Consider the following 17,789-nt stretch of genomic DNA (forward strand, 5'->3'; position numbering starts at 1 on the left):
TCTGGTTTAATGTTCATGCCTATTAAATAGTATTAACTAAATTGATCATTATCAATTGTAATGCTGAAAATATTCCCCTTCTATGTTCTCCAATCCCTCACACACCCACACACCTCTCTCACCAACACACATCTCACCAACTCTCCATCACAACTTGCATTCCTTAACCTCTCACTCTGTCATACAAATACTCACACGCTATGTCACACTGTCAAGTCACAATTTACACTGCCCAGCCCCTGCCACACTCCAAATCATACTCCCAACTCACACCTTACACTCTACAATTCCTCCCACAATATACAGTCCTTCATTCTTTTGTGCTGCTTCTGCATCTTGCATCATTTCTCCCATTCTATCGCACTCTTCCCTCATCCTTTTTCCCAATCTGCAGCTCACTGCCTCTTTCTGGCCAACCGCTTCCTCTCTGCTTTCTGGCTCACTGACCACACGCTCCCTCTACTTTCTGTACCGCTGCTCGCTCTCAGATTTCTGGCCCACCGCATCACTGCTTCCTCTGCTCTCTTGTGCAGTGCTTCCTCCTCTGACCCACTGCTCTCCCTCTGCTTTCTTGCCTATCACTTCACATCTCACCAATCACTCTCCCTCTCCCTCTCTCTCTCATAGTGTAACCATTTTTTTAATTTTTTTGAATGGTACATTTTGACCCAGTTCCTCAAATAATGGGGCATTTAAAAAAAGAACGTAGGATATGCTATTTTTAGACAACCCATTTTTGGAAATGAGAAGGTCACCTTATTCTCAAAGGTGACTGGCGAATTTCCACAGGCTTGAGCTGTAGCGCATATTGTGCACTGGCTAGCAGCCTTGAATGGTGATCTGGGTTGTTTGACCTAAGTAATTATTTGCGGCGGAATTGACCGTAGTCAATTTCGCTGCACATTTGTTTGCACTTCTGCCAAACAAGCCAAAATGTACCTTTCACCACCACCCCACACTCTCCCCTACTTAACTGCTTGGTCGCTGCCGCTTCCCCTGCAACCCTGCAGTGCCAGATCCGTCCCTCTAACGCGGGTTAGATCCGACTCCGCAGGGTCCCTTTTTCGTTATTTTCTTTTTTTCTGTCCCGCCTCCAATTTTGAAGAAAAAGGGGAAAACACTTCTGCAACCACCCTAGACCAAAAATACTGAACATGGGGAGCAGGTGACACCCCCGCATCACATGTTTAGTATTTATAAAAATCGATCGAATAGTACTGGACGAAATAGGTCAAATTGGAACATTCAATAGATTTTTGTCATCAAAATGGGCAGTACTTTGAATAGAATCGCTCTCCCGACTGTGTTCTGCAAGCTCCCAGCGCCTTTCACAGGGACAGGCCCTCCAGGTGCCTGCCGCTGTAAAATGCGAACCAAAAAAATAATTTTTATCCTGTTTGAGGAACAGAAATGCAAGCGACACAGCAGCGGTTCATACCTTAAAAAAAATGCATGACAGGGTCAGGAAAGACCCTGTCATGCAGTGGCAGCCCCACATCCCGTGCGCGTAGGGTTGCCTACAATTTCTACACATTTAAAAGTGCATCTTGCTTGGAAATGAGGGATGCGCTTTTAAATTGACTGAAACGGCACTTTATTTGATCAAGGATGTGAAAAAGGCCATCTGAATGGGCGCGCATATAAAATGTGCCCATTCATGTGTCCCTTGTGGATTGGGCTGCACTTTTTTGGGGCGCAAGTGATGAGATGCGTTAGCGCATTTCATTTCTTGTGTGAAAAAAAAAAAGTTGAGAACCTGGCACCCCGAGTATAATTTTTCTTAAAACAGTAATTTTTGCAAATTACTTAAAAAAAATGTGCTTTTGCACAAAACGGCCGTTTTTGCGGCATTTTGCGCAAAACGGCCGTTTTTGCGGCATTTTGCAGGATCACAAAATCGCTATAAGCTGGAGGGTCTGTTTAATATATCGTTATGGCGTTCCACAAGTCTGGCACTCTGAGCGTGTCTTGCCAAATGGAACCGTTTATCGATCTGTAATCCCGCGCATACTTGCAGGATAACAGCGGTGATAAAATGTGGACCATTGTCCGACGAAATGACCCCCGGCAAACCAGAACTAGGTAAATATTCCTTATGCATTCCTTATTCATGTTTTTCGCCGTCGTCATTGCTGTTGCATCTTTTAAAGGGAAAGCTTCGACCGATTCGCTGAAAGCGCAAATAACTGATATATGACATGACATGATATGGCATTTATAACATGCCTATACACAAGTGTTTCAAGGCGTGATAACTACCAGAAACATATTAGAAATTCTGACAAGGCTCCATTTCAATGAAATCGAAGTGTATGACCTCAAAAGGTACAGAGGGGGGACCAAAACTACCCCTCGGTGTCGATGTACCCTTCCTCACATTATGCTGTAAGCATACCATTCAATTTTAGACAAAATGCTCAGCAGTTTTCGAGATATTTACATGTACCCAAACAGGTTCTAACAGTTTACAAATCTTTATAACAATATGAGTTGGACCATGAGCCATTGTAACCATAGCAGTGACATAAGCATTGGGCAGCATCCATCTTTGCTTTCCATTATCTACCCAACAACCTTCATCGTCTAAACTTGCTAAACCCTCAGCCCATTGCTTAAGCTCTTTTGAAGTGGCATCAGCCTGAATGTCTTTTATGCAGCCGATTCCTACGTCTATCACACAATTGTTAGTGACCTCTTTTGTTATATACATTTCGGTATGCAAATCGGTGGCAGTCTGTTTGGCTATTTTGTCAGCAAAAGCGTTTTCTCTCCCCACATCATCTGTTACTTTCTGTTGTGCTGCGCACTTCATTATCGCTAACTGAGTAGGAAGCGCAAGTTCTGAAAGAAGCAAAACTATCAAAGTGCCATTTTGTATCTTAGTTCCATGTGAGGTCAAGAAACCTCTTTCTGCCCATAACCTACCAAAGTTGTGAACCACCCCAAAGGCATACTAACTGTCTGTAAATATATTCACACTAAGCCCTTCGGAAAGTTCACAAGCTCGAGTCAATGCAATAATCTGTGCGGCCTGTGCAGAGTTATGCAGAATTTTTTTGGTTTCCACAATAATACTTAATGTAGTGATGGCATAAGCAGCAGTGGATCTACCATCCGGAGGTTTGAAGCAGGAGCCGTCACTAAACGGCTCCCCTTGTGGATCTTTTAACAGTGTATCACTTAAGTCAATTCTGCCATTAGTCTCTTGTTCTGTGGTATAGAGGCAGTCATGTGACATCTTGTCACTGCAAGCAATTTCTTGCGCAGAGGCAATAGTTTGGCCGGATTTAATGCGCAACATCTCTTAATTTGGATAAGCGGTGCAAATAGAATCAGCTTGTATCTTGTTAATCGTGCTGATGTGAGATGTTGTGTTTGCATTTTGTTTAATAGAAGGTCTACAGAGTGAGGTACCATCACGGTTACGGAGTGACCCAGAACCATACACTCACTTTGTTTTACAGATGCAGAAGCAACAGCTCTCAAACATCTCGGCAAAGTGCATGCAACAGGGTCAAGCGTGGAGGAAAAATAATAAAAATAAAAAATAATCGCACAGTCTATTCTTCACTCCATGTTCCTGCGTTAACACAGCCAAAGCGCATCCATTACATTCATGCACATACAAAACAAAGGCCTTGTCGTAATTTGGTGTGCCCAAAACCCGTGCTGAACACAACAAAGCCTTGAGCAGATGAAAAGCTTTTTGGCAATCCATGTTCCACGGTAAAGCCAAAGAAATGCCCTTTTTTGTCTATGCCAACATTGGTTTTATCATTAATGAAAAGTTAGGGATCCACTGTCTACAGTATGAAGCCATGCCTATCAAGGCTCTGACCTCTTTCTGTGTATTTGGGACAGACATGCTAGAGATGCTTTGTATACGTTCAGGTGTCAGTCTCCTCCCCTCGTTTGACAGGAGATAGCCTAAATATGCGACCTCCTGTCGACAATATTGAAACTTTTTTAATGAAGTCTTATGCCCATTTTCTGCTAAATGAATAAGCAGCAACACGGTGCCCTCCTTGCAAGCAACTTCTGAGTCCACAGCTAAAAGAAGATCATCAACATACTGCAACAACGTACAAGTGGAAGGCAACTCAAGTGTATCAAGCTGTTCATTCAATGTTTGGACTTTCAGTGTACCCTTGTGGCACACGAGTAAATGGAAACGAGCGTCCCCCTAGTGTGAACGCAAACACATATTTACTGTTAACATGTACAGGAATACTAAAGAAAGCATGCTTTAGATCCTCAACCCTAACATGAGTAGCTGAGGCTGGAATCATTGTCAATATATTGGTCACATCAGGCACAATTGGAAATTGTGGAGCAACAATCTTATTGATAGCACGTAAATCAATAATAAAACGGAATGGAATTGCTTTATCCCTTTCTTATACAGCGGTAGAATCGGACATTTACACAAACTTCCCGAAATGTCTTCAATCACTCCTCAATGTACAAAATCAGAAACTATACTCTTTAAAACTTGCTCACCGTCAACTGAAATCTTATACTGTGTAATATGTGGTAGTTTAACACCTGGTTTCAACACAATTATAACAGGTTCACTTTGTAAAGTACCAACGTCATTATAGTCAACCGCCCATAAACATGCCAGAACTTTATCCAATTCAGTTGGTAAAGGACTAGTCAAGAATTGTGAAACAGAAGTTCGCTCAGGTGAAATCGTCAAATGCACTCCATCCGGAGAACAATAAATGAGTGCATTCAATTCTTTCAACAGATTCAACCCCAACAAATTCTCACCACAATTTGTTGCCAAAAGAAATGGACATGAATCGGTGAATGGCCCCAGTGAAATCGGTCATGGCTGAGAGACCGGACTAACCACTGGCGTACCAGAGAACCCTACAGCAATGTTGTTCTGCCCTGACAGTGGAATATCTGGAACCCGCGAATGATCAACGGAACACTTCTGTGCTCCTGTATCTATCAAAAATAGATGCTCCTATTCCCCACCTTCATTTCTATGTAGGGCCCTTTCTGATCGATGGGTATAGGAACTGGTTTCAGACTCTGCTTCGGGCTGTCCTAACGGAACAGTACATCATCAAATGCAAGGTCCTCAGAAAGATAAATAGTTGAAGGATTATCAAAACTGTTCCTATTATCAACACTATTCTGCTGACTATCTTGTGAAAATGACTGTTCATTCTGAGCGAACACACTTCTACCAGGACCCCCTATCCCAGGACAGCCTCTGGATCGTCTACCCATGGTACCATACGTGTTATTTGATCTCTGCTGAAGGATCAGGTATTGTGCTCGCCAAGGACCTACTTGTCTGCAATGGGCACATTGGTTCATGTGTACAGGAGCCATTTGTGCATTACTCTGTGGGGCAAACTGACCTCTAAACTGTGTATTCCCACCTCCGGTTCCTCTTACTATTTGTTGCAACAATACTTTTGTCTTCAAGTCTCCCTTCTTCTTTTCTATCCTCTCTTTTTCATTATTGACCCTATTTTCATAATACTGAGCCATGTGTAATAATTCAGACTGCGATTTGGCTTGCCAGGCGGTTTCGGAAGTCATAATTTATGATTGGATATCAGGCAACAATCCATGCACAAATTTATCTACAAACAGCCTTTTTCCTGACTCAGTACTTAAGTCCTGACTGCTAAAATCTGACTTTCAGTAGCGGGGGGCGCTGCTGAGCAGCCGACAAGATGGCCGCTTAGCGTCTAAGCTCCGTGACCCGCGAGACTCAATTCCGCCGGAATCAGTGGTTCTAAAGACAAGCTAACGCCGAGACCCCACGCATCCTACTGCCCTTTGCCACTGCTACACACGGCTTTTTTTCTGGGCGGAAACTGACATCTGGGGCCATCACTTCCACCTCTGAAGGACTCTGGCCCGCATGACGCTGATTGCGGCCTATCCCCCATCATCGGCCCGCCGGGTGGACGCTCCTGCGGCTCGGGGTCCGGCCGCCTGGGCCGCCCCCTCTCCGCCCTCCGGCCCTCTGTGTGCCATCGACATCTGCGCGCCGGAGCCGTTGGCCGCCCGCCGGGGCACCGCTTCCGAGCGCTCCTGCCTCTGGCTGATAGGGGGGCGCCGGCCCCTGACGGGCGGGGTTACAGTGGGGGCTGCCGGAGCGGCCCCCGTGCGTGCACCGCCCGAGCGCCCCGCGGCCTGTGCCACTGGGACAGCCTGGTTCTGCTGTCTGCTCCAGATCGAGGCCCCCGCCCACTGTTCTGCTGGGGCCTTCTGCCGGCTGCGGCGCGGGGCCGACTGGAGCTCGGGGTCTTGATCCTGCCTGGACACACCGCTAAGCTGGGGGCCCTGCTGCGGCCCAGACAAACTACGGCTCTTCGACCCACGGGGTCCCAAGGTGAGAGGAGCGAGGGATCTGTCCGCTGCACATCAGGCTCTACTGCTCCGCCTCGTCTCTGGGCTGCGCCTCTGCCATTTCGGGGGAGGTAGGGTCCCCGGACTCAACTCACCCCCCTGTGACCACTCTCCTGCTGCTGGTGCCGTCCTGGGCGCCCAATACTCTGCGCTAAGGGGGGCTCCCACTCACTACGCCTTTGGGTACCCAGCGTTCCTGACTCTGCTGCCTGCCGCTACTGGCCGCCTCGGCCCTGGCCACTTGAGTGGACGTCCCGGAACACACCAAGGCTGGGTGCTGATCACGGCCCGAGCCCCTCTCCAAACCTCTTGGGGACCATTCCTGCCTCCCTGCGGAAAATATGCACTCTCTCCTCAAGGCGCTCCCTGAGAATGTCCGGCAAGGCACGTGGGGCCAACAAGGCTGGGGCAATGGACAAGTTTGCTAAAGCCCTAGCCAAGCAAGACCAAGCTCAGGCCGAGGCTGCCCTTCCTCCTGACGACTCGGATGTTTCCTCTTGCCCCCCTCAGCCAGACCTTACGTCGCTCATGGAGTCTCTGGCCAAAAACTTTGCGTCATTTCACGAAAAATTAGACGACATAAATGCCAACGTAGCCTCCCTGCGCACCAAATTGGATCAGCATGGCACCAGGTTAGGTGAGGCCGAAACTAGGATTGGAACAACCGAGGATGAGGTGCACGTGCTCCAGAATACGGTCTCGGACCTGGTGCGTGATATGAAGCAGGTCAAGGCGAAGTGTGATGACTTGGAATCTAGGTCCCGCAGGAACAATATCCGCATCGTCGGGGTTCCCGAGTCGGCTCTCAAGGGCAAAATGGAACTGGCAGTCGAGGCCCTCCTGAGAGACCTCCTGGGAGATCCTCCACTTTCCCCCTTCTTTACTATTGAGCGGGCTCACCGCTCACTGGCCCCTCGCCCCAAACCGGGCGACTTCCCCAGACCAATTATTGCCAAAGTTCTCAGCTACAGGGATAGAGACCACATTCTCCGGTTGGCCCGCGAAAAGGGGGAACTAAGACTTGAATCCCAGATCATTCTCATTTTCCCGGACTTCTCTGTCAGTGTCCAAATGGAGCGAAGGCAATTTAATGGAGTGAAGAAGATGCTCAGAGAGAGGAAGGTAGAATATGCCATGTTATTCCCCGCCAGGCTGAAGCTCAATCCCCGTAATAAACTGTACTTTTTCACTGTCCCTGAGGAGGCGGTGAAATTCATTGAGGCTCACATTCCTATCGCGGGGCCTGGGGCCGACCCTGGTGATGAGGATTGAGCTGGCCTGTTACACACCTGATACCTGCCCCATTGTGGTACTGGTACCACGCCTGTTCTTTGTGATCTACTTGTTATTTCATGTATCCTCCTGTTATGAATGCTCCTATTTTCGCAACTCATTGTTGAATGTTTAAGACATGCTATGAGGGTCGCAGATGTGTTGTCCACGATATGTCACCTCTACATGGACTATATACCCCTACAACCCTTGCTCACTGGGCCCTGCTATGCGGTCTCCTCTCACGATTTAATTTAATCACCGCTACACACTGTTTGGTGTACTTCACCGTTCAACTATGTTGACCGGGTCACGGCAGCAGCTACCCCCGCTGCAGTTGCAACGCCGAGTTTGGCTTGTTCAGTTCATGGGCTGCCCCCTTGTTTGGTTTGGGGGTTGAACCAGCCACGTTGGCTTTGGTACGAACGCCATGAGAATTTGGGTGGATCTCTGGGCACTGCTAGGTTGGGGGTGGCAGTGAGCGTGGGGGGAGGTGTTATTTGGGGAAGTTATATTAACAAAAAAGGTGAGACAGTGGCAGCTTCTGAAATGACACATCAGGCCACCGCACTAGTGGCCGGAATCTATTTGGCAAGGTTTGACACACACTACTCGGATCCCCCCTAAATTGCTATAAATGTCCATTAGGCTAATGTCCTGGAATATCAGGGGGCTTAGCAACTACACCAAGGCACGCAGGGTCACGGCCTACGTCCAGAGGCACGGGGTCAAGATACTCTTCCTACAGGAAACTCGTGCCCTTGCACAATTATCGTCCTCGCTCGCCCCGGCTTGGGGCCCTAATAAATATTTCACTGTGTTCTCCTCCCAATCCAGGGGCGTCCTCACCTTGATTCACAAGTCATTGGAGTTCTCCCTTCGCCACAGCCATATCGATGCCCAGGGCAGATATGTGATCCTTCATTGTTTCCTAGCCAACTCAGAGTGCCTTTTGGTCAACACATACGCTCCATGCATTGATACACCCAAATTCTTTGACCATATCCTTAATATCCTCCTTGGCTATGTTGGGGTTCCCATCATTTGGGGGGGGGGGGGATATGAACCTCATCCTGGACTCCGACCTGGACAAGATCCGGGGTTGCTCCTAGAACACTGTCCAGGGCTGCCCGTCGCCTCCACGCACACATGCTCGCCGCTGGTCTGGTGGACGCCTGGAGGATTCTCCACCCGGTGTCGAAAGAGTTTACATTTTACTCCTCCGTCCATGACAGTCACTCCAGGATTGACCTGTTCCTTCTCTCTCCGGGCCTCATGGGCAAAACACTCACCTCACAGATCCTCCCTCGCACACTCTCTGATCACTCCCCGATCACGCTGGATATCGCCCTGCGCCCTGCCCTACCTCCGCATTCTAACTGGAGATTTAAATCTGACACATTACACGATATTGTCTTCAAGGCAGACATTCTTGCAGATATCACCTCGTTTTTTGACAGCAACAAACGCCATGACACTACGGACGGGTAAGGTGGGAAGCCTTTAAAGTTTTCATCAGGGGCATGTGCATCTCTAGGGAGGCCGGGGTACTCAAAGATATTAGAAACTCCCTGCACCGCTCTGAGACCAAGCTTGGAGACCTAGAGCGCGAATATGCTGTCACCCCGACTCCGCCCATACGAGCACAGATTAGAACCGAACTAGACACGTTCGAGTCCCTTGCCCATAGCGAGAAAAGCTACCTCGCCCGCCCCGTAGCGGCCCGGAAATACGAGGAGGGGGAGAGACCAGGCCGAGTGCTGGCATGTCTCGCCCGGGCCGAGAGTGGTAGGACACGCATTGATAGCATCATAGATAGCGATGGAGTGCGACACTGGTCCGACAGCCCCATCCTTGAGACCTTTGCAGAGTTCTATACAACCCTTTATGCTCAGCAACCGGAGCACAGCCCACAAGACCTGGACGACCTCCTAGAACGCATCCCTATGTCCCTATTATCCCTGGACACTAAAGAACAACTAGATGCTCCCTTCACCCTTGACGAGATAACCGCAGTCATCTCGGCCCTCACTAAGGGAAAAGCCTGCGGTCCGGATGGCCTGACCGCTGAGTTCTATCAGGAGCATGTTGCTCTCCTCGCTCCACGCCTTCACGAGCTTTGGGAGGAGTCGCTGCGTCTTGCCACCCTCCCCCGGTCCCTTCGGGAGGCGGTCATTACTGTGCTTCCTAAGCCGGGCAAGCCCCCACATGAGTGCGGATCCTACAGACCTCTATCCCTCATCAACACTGACACCAAGATTTTCACCAGAAATCATAGCTAACAGGTTCCTCCCCATCATGAAATATCTCATCCACCCTGACCAGAGCGGATTTGTGCCTGCCCGCTCAACTGCCTTAAATATTCGACGGTTGTTTAATGTCATCTTCAGAATTGATCCCCAAGCCAACGCTGTGGCCGTGACACTGGACGCCCAAAAAGCGTTCGACATGGTTTCTTGGCAATATCTGTGGGCGGTGCTAGGAAAGATGGGAATTGGCCCATACATGCTGTCCTGTATTAAACTACTATACACTAATCCGGTAGCCAGAGTCCTTGTCAACTCCCGCTTATCGGCCCCCTTCTCCCTCCACAGGGGGACAGGGCAGGGGTGCCCTTTCTCTCCCTTGTTGTTTGTTATGGCCATAGAGCCCATGGCTGACAGCGTGCGGAACAACCACGTGCGCAGGGGGATTCGCCTCCGAGACTCCCCCGAAATTATATCACTGTACGCAGATGACGTGCTTTTATATGTCAGAAACCCCTCAGTCCACCTCGACCCGATCATACGAGAAATCATTAAAATTGGCACATTCTCAGGCTTCGCCATAAATTACTCTAAATCAGAAATCCTTCCCCTTACTCCTGCTACCCCCCAGCCTGCATGTGAATTTCCTCTCAAATGGGCGCCCAAGGGCATCAAATACCTGGGGGTCCATGTGGCCCTCTCGAAAGCCTTGTTAGTGTCTGATAACTATGGGGCCGCCGCACAGTACGCTCGTACAAGAATAGAGAGATGGCGGAACCTTCCCCTCTCACTATCAGGGAGACTATCCCCAATTAAAATGATCATCGTGCCTAAACTCCTGTATGTGTTCGCTAATGTTCCTCTTTGGCCCGGGAAACAATACTTTTCGGACCTACACTCTGAGTTCGCCCGTTTTCTTTGGCACTCGGGCGCTGTGCGCAGGAAGTGGCTGCACATGACCCTCCCCTACGAGAGGGGGGGGCTTTGGAGCTCCTGACCTCACCCAGTACTGGACGGCGGCCCAAGCCCAGCATGCCACGTATTGGTATCACCACCACGAACCTCCCTCGCATGTTAAACTTGAAATCCTAGTAAACGAGGAGGTGAATGTCATGTCCCTGATCCTATTTCACTCGTATCAGACGCACGCCGCTGCCGACCCAGTGGCCTCCACTATCAAAGCATGGAGGCAGATCCTTACGCCTAATTCGGACTCCCCCCCGTACTACAAATGGCTTCCCCTCTGGTCTTTCCCGGGCCTCACCCCCACACAGGATCAGCTCCTTATACGCCACTGGTCGGACCTGGGATACAGATCACTTTCTGATCTGTTCCCTGACGGGAAATTCATCACCCCGGAGACGTGGAGGCCCGGCCACTCCAGATCCCCACTAGAACTGCTGCAATACTTCCGCATTAGGGTGGCAGTCCAGGGCCTGTGGCCTTCATACCCGAACGAACCCCCTGAATCCTCCGAGGTCTGCTATATTGCCGATTCCGCTGGTTGTAGGGGTATCGGATCCTACTTATATAAAATGTTGATGACACGGGCTGCTGAACCCCCCCACACTGTCTGGGATGCCTGGAGCCGGGACCTGGGATTAGACATCACAGATATGTGGTCCAAAATGTGCATGCACACCCGCAGGGTTTCCCTTAACTCCAGAGTTAGGTGTATCCAATACAAGCTGCTCAACCGCCTGTACTACACCCCTTATGCGATTGGAAAATTTGCCCGAGATCAATCGCGCCCATGTCAGAGATGTAGGGCTAGCGATGCGGACCACGCACACATGTTCTGGTCGTGCGGGGCACTGGCCCCGTTCTGGAACGCGGTACTCGATGCCCTCTGAAATAGTGGGGTTCCGTGTGGATCCTGAACCCCTGCCTCTCCTGTTTGGGCTCTGGGAAGGGACTGAACCGAAATGGGTAGCCAAGTTCTTAAATGTGGCGGCGAGTGCGGCCAAGAAATGTATTTTGCAGTGCTGGAAGCGCAGGTCCCCTCCCTCTCTGGAGATGTGGCTCAAGGCCCTCACCTGGACACAATCCTGTGAAGAGGACTATGTTAAAATGCTTCCTGGTAGTGCTCGCCCTAAAAACATTTGGACTGAGTTTTGTAGTTACCTGAACAATAAGGTGGACCTGGAGCTCCGGTCTTCTCCTCCCTCTCCTGATCGGGGGGCTGATCTCGTTACATGAAGCACGCCTCTACCACGGATAACCGCAGTTGGCACTGTATATGACCCTCTGTAATACTTGTATGCCATGAACCATGCTTTATTGTGATATGTGTGTTACTGTGCTAATTTACACTGTACCGGCTGCTACTTCTTGCCAATAAAGAAAAGCCTAAAAAAAAATAAAAAAATTAAAAATTCAGTAGCGCCCTCAGATTTCCCCTGGATGCAAGCTGTACGCTTGTCCCAAACTATTCTTCTCTTTGGAACCAAAGTTTTAAATTTAATTACTATTCTGTCTGGCAGTACCAGTATCACCTGTGGCGTTTCTCACCAGCATTCCTTTCTCCATCTATCTGTACCAAGTTAACCCATGTGTCACCCAGTCCTGCCTGATCATCTACAGTTCTAATCTGTTTCCATAACTCAGCAGGTAGGATCACAGGGAACATTAAATCTATATCACCCAGCTTGAAAACTGACAAATGCAAGACAGATTCTATTTCTTTATAAAATCCTGTTGGATTTTTCCTGCTATCTGGAATCGTCTGTCTAATGGTATTCACTTCCTGTCTGGAAAATGGGACATGAACAAACTGTGAGACATAATGAGCTTCAATAGTAGTGGCTGCTGGGCCCTGTTATGACATTAGCTGGAATTTCTACTTTCTTCATTGGCAATTGTGAAGTAGGCAATTCTGAACGTTCATTACGCAACAAGTCTAAATCAAGTGACAAAGTAGTCAAAGCAATATCGGGTGAAAATGCTCTCTTATAAATGACCATCAAATCTGCGGGGCAACAAACCTTTTTCTTCATAAACTCATCCTGTAGGTACTCTACTATTACCTGTAACACTTTCCTTTGTATAGCCGGAGTATACTGACTAAACGTGTCATATATTTCAATGGGAGAAATTGAAACATCCGAAATCCATCTAAGCACGTCTCTTGTTCAAATACGTGCCTCTTCACTCATTGGTTTACAAGGAAGAAGAAACCATTTCTGCACATGCAAAGCTTCCAATCTATAACCATCTATTTCATCATTCTGTAACCGATCTAACTCCCTCTTAAACTCAAATACCCTCTCAACATGCTCATGTACTTTCTCCACAGTGTCCATTGAGCGAGCTAACACATTCAAATCCCTCGACCCTTGTGGGACATCCATGTCTGTCAAATCACTCCAAACATAAGCCAATTGCAGTTAAGACAGCTGATTTTTCACCTTCTTCTATACATTTCTTAGCCCATGCATACAATTCTCTTTTTCTAGCTTTAGATACTGTACTACAAGTCACTACCTTTGAATCAGCAGTCACCCCTTCAATCGCTGCAAGTGGAGCAGAACCATTTGGAAAAGAAAGTTCAGACAAATATTGTACAATAGGTAGTGGAGACACTACCCTGGCGGTACAGATGGAATTAATTGAACAGCAACTGTCGGTAAGAGTGAGGATGCAGAAGGGGGGACAACAACAGGAAGAGGAGCAACAACTGGAGGAGGAGCAACAACGGGAGGAACAGGAACAACAATGGGCGGAGGTGCAACAGCAGGAAGAGCTAAAACAACAGGGAGAACCACATAAGGAGGTGGTGCAGTAGCAACAGTCCTACGCTCATTTCAAAGTTTAACGATTAGCTCGCCTGAGGCAAGAAAATCCTGAGACAGATATATTTTCTGTACCCCAAGTTGAAAAGCCCTATCCATGCTACTAATAGATTCCGACTGTTTCTGTTGATCATACAATAATGTTTTTTCAGAGTTAGACATATGTTGATGTGTGTGTTTCTCTTTAGTCTTAAGTTGCTGCATAGCTTCCTTTCTCCATGTTAGGCGGAAACCTGTGCAGTTCCCTCTGGGACCACTGCAAAAGATTTAGGACTACAGGTGTTGGCGGTGAACCCACTTGGTAGCAGTCTGTACCACACAGATTCACTTGGTAGCTGTGGCTGAGCAGTCAGACTTCTCTCAAGAAAAGTTGAGCAGTATGTGGAGTATACAACATAGGGCAATTCTTCACAGCAAGACAAGCAAACACGCAACGAGGCTTAGTGTAAAGATAGTAAGGTATTTATTTATAACACATCATCTATGGAAAACACTAAAGCAAATCACGGCAAAACAAATCAAATACAATTAATCTACGATGTAGAAAACAATCAATCCCCCTAGCAAAATATCGACAACTCTAGGTTCTACCGGTACCACTTATTTCCAGACAGAGGTGTATACCTCAACCTAGATGACACTCGAATATTAGTCAGGAAGGGAAAGAAAAAAAGATAGGCAGGTTATGAAGTCAACACAGTTCAATCCTACGCGGATAAAATGCAAGACAGGAAGGCAAGAATCCCAATAGATCATAAAGTTCAGAGGCCAGGCCTACTCGGAGAGAGGCAAGGCGCGATGTCGCAAAAAGTCTCTAGTGGAGATGCATTCAAGTCTGTATAGCAAATTGTTATCGGCAGATCGAACCAGTTCAGAACAAAGAATGAGCAAAGCTTGGAGGCGACCCAGCGGAACGGAGAGGATTAAGACACCTCATTCGAACCGAACGAAAGGGAAGCCAGGCGGACATGGTACCTTGTTGTGGAGGGCAGCTCCGGCAGGGGCAGTTGTTCCTGGTGGTGGATGCACGTCGGGTCTTTGCCAAGATTAGAGATGATCTCGTCGTCGAAGGAAAGTGAAGTCCGGTGCACCACCAGGGAAGAGACCAGCCGCGGAGTGCTCCGTCACAAGGCACCACCTTTTGGTCGCGGTACAGGGGTAGTGGCTATCCGGTTGCCGAGGTGCTCTGCACGGGCAATTCGACCACTGCGTCCTGAGGCGAATAAAAAGTGAAGGGGACTGGTTGTTCCCACCAGTCAGGGGAAGAGACTCTCCGGCAGGGAGATCTCCTCTGTCGTAGGGAAGTGGTGAGTCGGCTCAGCAGGGCTCCACCGGAGGTGTCGTCGTTGCAGGTCGGCTCAGCGTTACCCTCGTCGGATTCTTAGGTCCTGTGGCGACTTCTGAAGATCCAGTCCCAAAAGCCCTGCTTTTATGCAGAAATCCCCCATTCATTCAGCCTAGCTGTCAATCAACACATGCTAAGTGGTGAGCGGGAAGGCTCACCACCTGGGCCAATCACTCCAGAGTGCGACCTGAGTTGGCAAGGCAACTCGGTCCAGGGTGCCTAAACCCCCTCCCACACCCCTGAGGTAACCCAGACAGAATGGCACCACTTTGGAGGGTCTCTGTATAGAGGCCCGCCAAAAGTGGAACAAAGGGCTCGACCTTTGGTTTAGGAGTCACAGAGACGAACACAGACGCCATTTTACAAACCGAGTTCTGGCAGAAAATACCACTCGATAAACCTATTTAAGAAAAGTAGATCGGTGGTACGTTAGAGATTAACGAGAAAAAGTATCAATCTCCAACAATGGGACGAATCCCATAGGGTTATGTTCGGGGTCGAACATAACAAGTAGTTTCCACTGCCACCAGCCAAAACTCGACGAGGGGGGATGGGACAGTGCCCCCTCGAGTAACAGATCCAGGAGTAATCGAATTACCCCTACTAGTACGTCCACAATAAAATGGTTGGTACTAGTTCTGTTAGTAAATTTAGGTCTAGTAAAGCCAATGGTGACTTTACATGCCCGGGGAGACAGTAGTCAGTCCCCGGGTATGGAGTCTATGGTGGGGGACCCGCTAGGGCGCCCCCGTGTTACGACACGTAGGGTGCGGTGTAACACACATAGAAAAACATATGAGACCATATGGAGTAAAAGACCCCATAGCCCATCGAACACATTGACATTTCAAAGGAATTACACACATACATGTCCAAGAGTGGGAGAAAAGAGTCTCACTCTTGGCAGGATGGAAAAAACAAACTCCAGAAATCCAGCAAAGCTGCTGGGGGACTCACTAGGTTAGGAAATTCAGCCTAAATAGAGAATTCTCCCTAACACTTCAATCCTTAATTACATAAAATGCTACAGGCCTAGCCTTTTTCTTTAACAATATATACTCTAAATACTCTATACGGGCAACTTCAAAACTACCTATGAACTGGCCACTGAAATTCGGGAAGCATGTCCAGTTTGTCTGTGGCAAATATCGTTGAATACAATTCAACCTAGCCCGTACTTACAGTACATTGTACACGCCGGTGAACCAACAGGTGGCACAGGTCGGCCATGTTCCAAAGATTGTCAGTCTCTGCGGAATAAACCTCTGAAACAGGCAGACAATTTCCCAGGCATGTTGAGAGATCATAAAACAAATCCTATCACGGTCTAGCACCCCTGGGGCAATCATGCACTGGTCTTAGACAATCTTAGACAATCTCCCAGGGGGGTGTGGATCACTATGCCCTCCCTGCTTTTGTATCTCAGGGTCAATGTGCACTGTGTTACTCCTAGATTACTTACTCCTATGCTATGCGACATACTCCTATGGACACAATAACATAAGACACAAAGAAAACACAAGAATTGATTCAATTATAACAATAGAATACATTTATTCATACATAACAAGGCATGATGCAAGCATTACTAAAACTATGCAAATCTCGAATTTGCACCTTTTATGCTTCTGGTGCAAATCTACCATGCAGTGAATAAGTATAAGCCTTACAGGCTTCTAATGCAAGCTATCAGTGTGTAATGCAATATACATATGGCAAGTGCCAGCATTCAGCATTCCTCTCCATTCCACACCATACTTCACTCTCTCTCTTAGAGAATCCCTGTCTGGTTCCCCTTTCCCAAACCCAAAGCTCTTTGTGAGTGTCTGTTCTAATCAAACAGTCAGTCTAGACCATAAACCATACTTGCCATTTGCATGTGCCGTTCTCCCCTCTCCAGCTCTCTTTGCCAAGTCTCTCCTCTCCCGCAAACTCTGCAACCAGCCAGTAAGGTCACTCGAACTGCCTCAGGCCTTTGCCAAGCTCTCGATCTCTCCCAAGCTGGTCTGCCAAGGCTGCATCAATCCCCCACCTAACGTCTCTCGATCTCATCGAACTCAAACTCCATCTACATCTAAAAACTCCAATCTCCTCACCTCTGGTTATACTATCCAATGACGTATTGAAATCCCTATGGTTACATTTGTTCTCTACTAAGAATGTCTCTTTCTCTCTCAGTATTTCTAAATATGAGCAATGCCTGAAAGTCTGTGTTTGCATGTACTTTCATTGCAATCACTCCCTGTTTTGGTCGTGTTCTTTGTCAATGTGACATTTGAAAGCATATCTCTGTCATGGCCTTCTTCTGTCTGCCTGTGTTGCAAAATGACATCTATCCATCTATGTCTTCATTCACTCCCATTGTTATCTTCACGAAATCCCTCTTTCCGTGTCTGTGTGCAAGGCTCTCCCTGCAAAAGCACCTCTCCCTCTCACCATGCAACAGCTCCTCTGCTGCCTGGGCCCCACCTTTTCTGTCTCTGCAAAAAACAGCCCATGGCCGATTAGGCCTCCCGTGCCTTCTCCATTCGAAAAAAGGTTAATCTGTGCCTGCCAAGAAACTGTTTACATTCTTTTCCTTACACTGTACCATAACAGCTTCGCACTGCCACAGTGCTTCTGTGTCTCCTTCCAGAAATGGCTTTAGGAGCCAGCTACATGCTTTCTAGAGTTTACGCTTTCTCTCGCAAATCCAAGCGCTATCTATATGCTCAAAGCATATTCTAAGTGCAATGCATACGTGTCTCTCTACAT

This window comes from Ambystoma mexicanum, chromosome 4p, assembly GCF_040938575.1.
Source record: "Ambystoma mexicanum isolate Mex_15411 chromosome 4p, UKY_AmexF1_1, whole genome shotgun sequence".
NCBI classification, from domain to species: Eukaryota; Metazoa; Chordata; class Amphibia; order Caudata; family Ambystomatidae; genus Ambystoma; species Ambystoma mexicanum.